The sequence below is a fragment of the Prunus mume genome, linkage group LG2, assembly GCF_029339155.1.
Source record: "Prunus mume cultivar Tortuosa linkage group LG2, ASM2933915v1, whole genome shotgun sequence".
NCBI classification, from domain to species: Eukaryota; Viridiplantae; Streptophyta; class Magnoliopsida; order Rosales; family Rosaceae; genus Prunus; species Prunus mume.
Window position 1 is genome coordinate 38,158,448 of NC_142699.1, and position 11,124 is coordinate 38,169,571.

General features: G+C 37.1%; 1 pseudogene across 1 annotated transcript; it reads right to left on the reverse strand.

The window, feature by feature from the left end:
* Positions 1–1,650: 1,650 nt before the first annotated feature.
* Positions 1,651–3,600, reverse strand: LOC148920252 (sugar transport protein MST4-like; annotated as a pseudogene). Its single transcript, XR_016123575.1, has 4 exons — positions 3,481–3,600; positions 3,046–3,145; positions 2,648–2,939; positions 1,651–2,512 (listed from the first exon to the last, which is right to left on the reverse strand). The product of XR_016123575.1 is annotated as a sugar transport protein MST4-like (transcript).
* Between the last annotated feature and the right edge of the window lie 7,524 nt (positions 3,601–11,124).

Genomic DNA, 11,124 nt, shown 5'->3' on the forward strand with positions numbered 1-11,124 from the left:
ATTCCTTTTATACTGTTTACCTTGTATATGTAGGAGTAGTTTATGTTTCTTCTCTTTTTTCCTGTTGTGCACATATATATAGGTAAAGAGGGTTTATGTTAACTAGCTACCAAATAGTTTTGAGTGTTGAGGTAGTCTACCTAACAAAAAGGGATACGATTTGTGAGTTTTCTGTATATTATATAATTTTTGCTCTCCTATAAATAAGGGAACACAATTTTATATAGGAGACTTTGGAAAAACACAAAGGAGAGAAAATTTTTGTAAAAGAAGCTAAAATAGACAAAATTGCCCTTATTTATTTTTGGATTTCCTAAGGAATCCTTTACATTTGCATGTCTTTGATTTGAAAGTTGAGAGGTTTTTCTGTCTTTTTTGAAAAAACTTTGGCTTTTTTCAAAAGTGAAATTTTTTTTTTGGTTAAAACCTAAATTTACTATTTTATATTTATGCTCATGCGTGTTTTCGTCATGTAAACACATGTTCTTCATTTTGACCTTTTAGTAAGGTAGATTAATGTATCTTATGTGCATTATACTTATAGAGTGTTGCTATTTCCACCCATCTGTCTTATTTCTCAACCCACTTTATCTTCAAAATTTTAAAGACAATTTTACCTTTTGTAAAATGACCATTTACCCTTTCTCTTTTAAACATGATATTTTCAGAAGGCCAACTCCATTTCCATTTTACCCAACGCCTTTTCCTCGAATTTGAAAAATACAGGTACAAAATAGACAAAATGGGATTGAATTCTTTTCCAGCAAAGCTTTTCTTTAACTTCTTCGTTATATGGGGGTTCTATTTACCCCAACAAACATCTCATGCCATCTAACAAGCCCACAACGAATCTGCAGAAATGGTTGCAGAAATTAGTTAAATGGTACCTTTCCTGGGAAGAAGGTTGCTGGCAATAGCTCTTTGATTGTGGGTTAGACAAAGTATATATCTTCAGTGTCTTTCTTGGATATCAGACTACAAACTGACTGCAATTCCAAATTGTGCTTCCAATTTCGATCTAATTCCAATTATCACTTATGTGCAATCTTATAGAAAGATGGCTGTTTTCCATAGGGACGAGGGGCAGCTTTGGGGTGGATTATTTTTTACTTTTTTTTTTTAATTTATAAATATATAATTTTTTTTGCCATAATATTATTAATGATGAATGGATATTTTAGGAATTATGGTAGGTGGAAAGATAGGATTGTGTTTTTTCAAATTTATATGATGGGTGAAAAGATAAGGTATGTGGGAAAATAGGACAAATGAGTGGAAATAGCAGCACTCTACTTATAATACCAATTTTTTTTATTTGGTCTATATGAGATTTGATTTTTGAAGCCATAAATGTTTAAAATTTAAGACTGATACTGCTTTAAATAATGGACTTTTAATTTGTTTCCATTATTTACCTTTAAGGGCAAAATAGTCACCAAAAATAAGTAATAAATGCAAATTGGGCCGCTATTCATCAATTCAAATACGTGGGTTATACCCAACATTTTCATTGAGAATTAGGTTTGTATAGAAAATTATTGACTAGAAAAGGTGTTTTGTTTGCTTTTGGATTATGCTAATCCGATATTGACAGTATAATGCAACTCAACAATTAACATAGTGCTGATCAAAAGGACTTAAGGATAACAATCACCTCAAAATTCGTCATTGTGCTTGTAATGCTAAACGAAATATGATCGGATGTTTGTATATATAAAACTTTGACTCCATTGTTGTAAGGAGGTTACCTTATCACCTTTCCATTATCGTCATCATCTTGAACTAGTTTGAATATAGTACTACAACAGAGGAAAGTAACATATATATATAAAATATATTGCTTCCGCCTCCGGTTGTCCTAGTATCATATAATAATTTCTCACAAAAGAAAAATGCTTCAAGCATGCCCCTTGGCTTTATCTTCACCGTCATCCATGAATCTTTTCCAGAACCAATGTTTCCAGACTCTCTGTCATCTCTTCAATAGGGACAACCTTGGTCTCGAGAATTAAGAAAAGTACAAAGAGTGTCGTGACGAAGACCCAAGATGTGAAGAACAAGAAAATACCAAACTTCATGTGGCAAAGCATTGAGAGGAAGGCCAGTGCTATAACAAAGGTGTAGAGCATGTTGACACAAACAGCCACACTATGGCCAGCTGAGCGAGCCTCTAGTGGGAATGTTTCGCTAGGGATCAACCACCCATGCAAAGGATGAAACAAAACTGCAAACCTTGACTACTACAAGAACAGCCAACCCCTGGTTAAGGTTGTTAGAATTATCCTTAACTTTGAGTCCCATCACTATTGCAACCACCAATTGAGACAAGAACATTTGGATGCCAGCTTCCAGCTCTGTCAACAAAGTAAATTGAGACAAGAGTGGAGAGGACATTGACAGCTCCTGTTATAACAGCTGAGTACAAGGAAGCATCACTCTTAAATCCCAAGGTTTGGAACAAAACCGGAGCGTAGAACATGATTGCGTTAATGCCAGTAAATTTCTGGAACACCTGTACCAAATATACGTACGACACTAATATTATTAATGGGCTGCCTTCAATATTGAAAAGAGAAATACCACTAAATTAATATTGGAATGAAATAAGCAAGGTATATATCAATGAAATAATGAATTGATTAATGACCTGCATCAAAATGGCAATGTCCAATTGAGGCCTGTTCTTCCTCCGAAGGAGATTTCTGAAGGGATGCTTTACTTCTTTAGCCACACGACTTGCATCAACAATCTCTAAGAATTCTGGTTCAACATTGTCAACTCCCCTAATCTTTTTAAGAGCTGCTTTGCCTTCTTCCAGCTTACCACGAGAAATCAAACTATTAGGAGTGTCTACTACAACCAGAGACCCCAAGGTTAGCATAGCTGCAGGAACGCCAGCTAAATCCAATGATAGCCTCCATTTCCATCCCCCTGCAATTCTGTGGTGCACAAAACATTAGTAATAAGAACGGTCGAAAATAAAACCAAGCATTATAAATTAGCTATATATATTAATATGCGTACTCATTATGTAAATTAACTTACTTGGAAGTGCCATAATTGATAGGGTTTGCAAAAAGAATGCCGATGGTGACATTGAGCTGGAAGAGAGCGTTAGTGCCTCACGGATTCTTGTTGGTGCAATCTCCGAAAGGAACAGCCTGATATATACATTAGAAAATGCAACATGAACAAATTTATAATAATAACTATTAACTGTTTATAATACACATGAATGGCATATCAGATAATTTGTCAGAATAGAAAAATTAGTGTTTGTGGGTTGTAAAAGTAAATTTTAGTGTATCTTCATGATTTTAATAAATTTTTTGATCTACTTCTAATAAAAGCGCTTCCAAAAAGAGCGGTTATGAGCAGAAGAAGTACTTGCTACAGAAACACTTCCAAACCGGCTCTCAAACATGCTGTGTTAAAAGTAAGCAATAGTGGAAGTTTAAGATAAAGATTAACAGATTATACCTGGTCAGCAAAACCAACTCCACAACCCAGCAAGATCCTGCCAATAATAAGCATGAGAAGGTTCTGAGCTGCAGCATTGAAAACTGTTCCCACTATAAAGAAAATCCCAGCAATGAACATGGTTAGCTTTCGGCCTAGCGTTCTGGTTGTGTAAGATGCAGCGAAGGTTGAGGTTAAAGCAGCGAGGTAGAGAGAAGATGTACAATTGCAGGCCTTGGTTATCGTATTTGGAGTAATTGCTGTCAAGCCCTGGCTGTTGAGTTTTCTGATAGACAACTGGGAAGAATTCCTTCAGGAAGTCGGGCATGGATGTAACACCCCCCGCACCAAATTAGCAATATTATAACTTGTCAATAAAATGTTTCCTATTTGGACTCATTTTTCGAAACTATTTGTCAATAAGGCTTACAATTTATTTTTCTTCTAATAAAGTTATGTGCTTAAGTAAAGCTAAGGAATGATCTAAGGAAGGAACATGATATTTTATACAATAAAATAACTTTGCACTAAATTATATTTTAGTGTGACCATGAAACTAATTTGCACTAAATTATAAATATACTACCAACTAGCATTTGATCTTGTGGTATTTTCACATCAATAAAAAATCGTAAATCTACTAAAATTTGAGATGCAAAAACTCTGGGTTCAGATGGTATACTAGGTACAGATGTGGGATATCTTCAATGAAAAAAAGAAAATCTTATAGATGCAATAGTTGTATACAACACTTTTCGCACATAATATTATGAGAAAAGTAATGTTAGAGAGTACTCAATCTTCATATTGATTGAAGGAGCTTAGGAAAGTAAGTCACTAATCCGATCATTTTCTTATACAAGTGAGAGAATCAAATACAAATTCCTTGCAACCAATCAGAACATTTTAACCTATATGTTTGCTTAACATAGAAAGTCGGGTATAACACGTACGTACGCATTATTATTATTATTAGAGGAGCTCTATATAGAGAGCAAACGGCATGGACATTTAGTCAGTACATGGCATGATCTATGGTTGGTGTTCATTCTTGTTACTTGCTTAACCAGCGAGAAAGATCTAACTGGTCAAATTTGGATAATGATCAAGACTAATATGAGTTTGGAATGTCGTTAATTTTGGATTTTCCTACATATATTTATGTTTTCTGGAACGGATATTTTTCAATTACCACTAACCAATGATAGGAGTCAATGAAACTAAATATCCCAAAAATAGATCATATTTACCATCCAAGTTTCTTTCTAGGTAATTTTGGTATTCTTGACTGTCCTCGGCCCCTAGACTTCCCCCCACTAAACAAAAATGGTGTTTCCCAAAACACAAAGGTCTTGTTAGTACAGAGTGTCACGACCAAAACAACAGGGGGTCACATCAAAGTTTCTCATCAATAGTGGTGGTATAACATAAATTTGTTACCTTAAGGTGCATAATTATTCCATATATATTGGATTTACATTGCTTGAATATAGGGGTGCATGGTTAAAGAATTAATGGATTTATTATTGGAGAGTTCGGTTGATTAATGGATTTAATTTCTGAATTTCGCTTGGTTTTTTTTTTGGGGGAATACAATCGATTTAAATTAGGGTTAAATACCTTTTTGGTCACTAGGTTTTACACAAAAATTCAATTTGGAAACTGAGAAAACAATTTAGCACTACTACATTTTAGTCTTTGCGCGAAAGTGTTTTCGCCGCGCAAAAACGATTTTAGTCGCACATCATTATGCGCGACAGAATATTCGTCGCGCTCAATCCACGCGAAAAGGTCGTGAAGAAAGCATTTGCGCGACGAACAAATGTCATTCGTCGCGCAGTTTGCGCTCACGATAACATCTTCGTTCAAAACATTTCGGGGACGACCTCATTGTCCGTCGCACAAATATTTAGACGAAGCAGTGTCAAAAAACTAGCGCGACGAATTGTCCGTCGCGTAAGTACATGAACCTTGCGCGACGACATCTTATTCAGTCGCGCATACACATCTTGCATAGCGAAATTACTCGTCGCGTAAGATTAAGATATATTTAAATGTTTTGCGACGATTTATGTTTAATCGCGCAAAAGCAATATATATTATTAAAAAAAATTTATTATTATTTGATTTTTAATTTTGTAAAAAAATAAATTTTGTTTTTTTTTTAATTAAAATGAAATTACTATAAAAAAAAATTAATCGTAAAGAAAACATCTATTATATAAAATAAAATAAATGTATACAAATTGTAAAAATAATTATAAAAATAAAAAACTAATCAAATAATGTTCCGAAATCTAATTGGTCATCTGCCACATGCGGCTCGGAGGTAGGCGGCTCGGAGGTATGGGTGTCTGCAGGGCCGTGGTGTGCTCAGGATGCTCGGGCTGGGCGGGCTCGAGTCGACGCACCAAAATTCGGGATTGGAATCCGGACGCGCGAGCGGCTGCAGAATCACCGACATCGACCCTCAAGCTCGGCAACCCGCGATGTCAAAGCCACCGACTGTTGTTTGCCTGCGGCGATGACCGCGATGTCGAGTTCCCTCATCGGGCATTCCCATCCCACAATCGCGGCCTCCTCCGAAGTCCGATCCAACGTCTGCGTCAAAATCAAATCGGCATCATGCGGAGGATCACAGACTCGATCGGAGTCTCGGGAGGAAGTTGGGAGGCGGACTCTTGAAGAACCAACTGGCTCCTCTCCACCATCGTCGTCTGTTTAACATTACATAAAATATAAATTCAAAAATGCATATAAATTGAAAGTGTAACATAAGAATTAAAAATACATAATACTTACATGAAGGGACTCGGCCAACTCATTCCCAGGTCGAACATAAGCGTCACCAAAGCGTCGATCTCTGGGAATTTACCCCCCCTTAATTGAACAAGAGAAGAAAAATATTAGTATGAACAAAAGAAATTAATAATAATGACGTATTAAAAATTAAATATAAATTATATTATTCTTACCCGACGCCGTGCATCCATCCTATATGAGAAGGGCCTGGAGCCGGAATGGTGAAGAAGAGTCTTCTTCTTCCTATTGCCCTATTCACTTGGGCTTTATTATTATACAAAAAATAAAACGTAAGAATTGAACTATAAATAAATTAAATAATAATGAGATATAAAAAATAAAATAAACATTAAACAAATATTATTAAAAAAATACCACATAATCGGGCGCCTGAAAATGAGCGCGAGCCACCTAACTATCCTCCGCCCCTCAAGCTCCTTGGGCAACCCTCCCGAAGAGCGACTTAGGATCATCAAACGCCTGAAATGGTGGTGCAAGTCGCTCTTCCACTTTGTACCTCTCAGAAGAGTGCATGTTGACGTACGCCAAAGTCTCCTCGTTGAGGTCCTCTAAGTCGTAGTTCGTCTGCAATAAATTGATTACATACATTAAGTAATAGAAATATATAAAGTTTGAAAGAAAAATAATTAAAAGATAGGAAAAATACCGACAACTGGCCGCGAACTTGCATCTTGATCTCGTCAGGTATGACCTTCCAAGACTTCCATTGCATCGGGCAATGGGTCCGAACGACGTGGCCAATGTCGTGGGCCAAGGAGCTATGCAGGTCCGCCGTCGGTGCAGCCCGATGGCGCTCGTCATATCCGATCTTGTCATTTGTTGGTCACCCGGGTGACAACTCGCCGTCTTCAGCTGCCGACACTGGCCCTGGGTGTTCCTCTTGGCTGCAAAGGGATAGGACAATATTGTTACATATACAATCAAATTGAACCATCAAATTCCCAATTAAAAAAATGTTAAACAAAAAATGAAAGGGGAAGGGTATTACCTGTAGGTGCCCCCGAGGCACCGTCTGATCGATGGATGTGGTGTCGGTGGTAGCGGGCGGTGCGCCGCCTAGCGCTAAGAGGCTGCACCACGAAGATGATGATGCAGCCGCTGGATCCCCAGGACCAGCTAGCACGTGGTGTGCTCCATCGATCTTTGGAGCAGTGAGCACCGGCCGAGCCGGGCCTCGAACTCGGTGTAGCCGTCACCGCCCTACGACGTCTAATCAAGTCTGACATCTGCACAATTTCATTAATCCAATGTAGCACATACAATGTCATAAAAAATTGAACTAACTAATTAAAATCATAGTTTGACCTAGGGTTTGCGATTTCGGAGTATCCAGGACTCCGATCCACAATCCGTCGATTCCTAAACGATCCTATAAATACATGGTACCACATACGTGAGTTTCAGCGATCCAACGGTCCGAACATATCAAACCCTAAAATCGCACAATAGGTTAGAACCGTTCGAGACTCAAACGATAACCAAATTCAATCCGAGCACACCTACGCGCTCGTGACAGCGAAATGTTTGCTCGGGACAAAATGCCCTATGCCACAAGATGGCGCCACCACACGCCAAGCGTGGGTGCCCTAAGAGATAACGATCCCCGGAAATCCTACAAATTAAGGGGCAAGGTTCCTACCCTAGGTTTAAAACATCAATTGGAGCCACTTTTGTTCTCGGACCTGCCGAAAAATGGACGAAAGTGGCCGGAATTTGAATTTCAAAACCGGCCGAAACCTAGGGTTTCAAATTGACTACCCTATGCACACAATCAATCAAATCCTACACAACCATCAGCTAGAGCATGAAAAATAGCCCAAAAAGCATACCTCAATTGCGGTTTGGTGCCCGGAGGAGAGAGAAGATTCGGGCTAAACCGAGCAATTCACGGCGGGATGGACAGCCACGGCGGAGAAGCTCCCGGGATCGGCGGTGGCGCGAGATCTGATTTGGGCGGATTAGGGCTGAGGTCACGGCGAGAGATTTGGGAGGTTTTAGGTTAGGTTTGAATTTGGGGAAGAAGGAGAAGATCGCGATTTTGAAAACTTATTCGACTTTGCGCGACATGAACAATGAATTTGTCGCGCAAACTTCGATTAATAACCTTTGCGCGAAAAAATAAACATGTCGCCGCAATATTATAAAATTGGACCTTTGCGCGACTAAAACAATGATTTTCGTCGCGCAAACTTGTGAACAGAGATACTTTGCTGCTGATTTAAAAACTACGTCGTCGCATACTTCTGCACCGCCCAAAATTTTGGGATTTGATTTTGCGGGAAAAATCAATGCAATGAGATTGATTTTGCGCGCGAAAGAAAGTGTTATTCGCCGCAAAGTGACCTTTGATAAAAAATTTCACTAAGTCTTTGGAGCGAGAGGGGGAAATTTTGTTATTGATTTTGCGCGACGGAAGGAAGGCTATTCGTCGCTTATTGATTTTGCGCGACGAAGAAGGCTATTCGTCGCTGAAACTCGCTTTTTTGATAAAAATTTCACTAAGTCTTTGGAGCGGAGAGGAGGAAATTTTGTTATTGATTTTGCGCGATTTAAAGAAAGTGTATTCGTGACTTTGATAAAAATTTCACTAAGGCTTTGGAGCGGAGAGGGAAATTTTGTTATTGATTTTGGCGACGAAAGGAAGGCTATTCGTCGCTATTGATTTTTGCGCGAAAGAAGGCTATTAAATCGCGCAAAGCCGCTGCTTTGATAAAAAATTTCACTATGCCGGAGCGAGGAGGAAATTTTGTTATTGATTTTGCTTGACTAAAAGAAGGTGTTCGTCGCAAGCTTCTGATAAAAAATTTCACTAAGGCTTTGGAGCGAGAGGAGGGAAATTTTGTTATTGAGTTCGCGACGATAGAAGTGTATTAAATCGCCATAAATCGGCTTTTGATAAAAAATTTCACTAAGTCTGGAGCGAGAGGGAGCGAATTTTTAATGATTTTGTGCGACTAATTGATTCTCGTTTGTCGTAAGGTTTGCGCGACGCGTAAATATCATTAAATCATTGCGAAAACCATAACCCTAAACCCTAAAACCTCGTACTAAGCCCTAAACCCGAACTCTGAACTAGTTTCAATGATCCAACCGACAATCTTCTTTTTTCATAGTTCAAGATCGTATCGTCAAAAATCATAATGAATGAACATTCAGAGATTGAAATGGGACAAAGCGTTTCGACGGTTGTAAACAAATTGTCCCGATTCAACGGTGATTTTAGCTCCGATCTTGAAAATTTTTTACAGCTGCGGTTCTTGACCCTATATGAATACAGAGATGTAATTCGATCTTCAATTTCAGATATTTACAGTAGAAGACATCACATAATCTTATGTTAGACTGAAGGAATGTATAAAGAAATTATTCAGTTTTTATGAATATTGTCTTTTTATGGAATACGCATTCTAGGAAACTAGTTTCAGTAATCTAGCCGTCAAATATGTTTGTTTATACTTCGAGATCTTATACGTCAAAAATGAGAAAAAAAAAACATTCAGAGCTCAAGTAACGGGACAAAGCGTTTACGGTTATAAACGAAAAGTCATGATTTAACGGTTATTTTGACTCTGATTTTGATGATTTTTTAAAGCTACACTGTTTAACCCTATGTGAATACAGTGAACTACTTCGATCGTCAATTTCAACTATATACGTGTGTATAATTCAGAAATATATATATGTATATGTTTGCGCGACGGGTCTTTTTCGTCAGCAAAGGATACTTGCGCGACGATATTATTTGTCGCGCAAATGGTAGAGTATGCGACGTGTACATTATCCGTCGTCGCAAAAATTGCGCGACCATTATGTCTTCGTCGCGCAAACCACATATTATTAATCAAGTATTCATCATTACATATAATTACTTGTATGAAAGTAAGGGTGTATCAATTCTAACTTTCAAAGACTTTTTAAGTGAGTGACTTTCCTAGAGTTGACAAATTCTTAATGACTTTAATATACTTGATAAAGTTAAGTGACAAACTTTCATATACTTTTGTCATATAGTTTTATAGACTTTTAAATACTTATTTTTAATGTTTTAAATTTTACTTAATAGCATTTATCTTTTATGTTGAATGAACTAGTCGGCATACATGGAACAAAAAATTAGGAAAAAAAAAAATTGGATACAAATCCTTATTAATTGTGTATATTTTCATAATAGCTTATTAGTAAAATGCATCCAATGCACCTTTTTAATTTTTATTTATCAAATCTAATCACATAGATGAGTAACATATTTTTATTTATCCAATTCTAACTTCAAAGAAATGGTCAGATTACAAGAGTCTATATTCCCACAATTCTCCTAGCCCAATACATGGGATGTAATCAAATTGAGAATATTATATGAAAAAAGTATCCACATAATGAATTATGGGTAAAGAAACAGTACCTAAATAATAAATTAATGGGTTTAAGGGCAAAAAATTATATAATAAAATATTGTATGCAAACAATAAAAATATGAGACAATCAATATAATAAAATATTTATATGCAAACATAGCTTTGTGATGAAATATTGATAAGCTTCAGGATGCAAGCATGATGAAAATAATAGAAGAAATATTCATCAACAGAGGGAAAGTACACGTGTGGATGAGAAGGGAAGAAAAACATTCAAAATTTTTACTAACCTGAACTGAAGGAAGTGAAAAACATTCAAAAACATTTGCATTACACAAAATATGTCCACTAACATAATAAAATTACAATAAAAATTAATCATTCATCATCTGAACTATAATAACTTTCGTTATCGTTGCTATCATCACTTTCGGTCTCCCAATCCTCTTCCTCCTCCTCCTCCTCCTCCGCCTCCTCTATAACTACA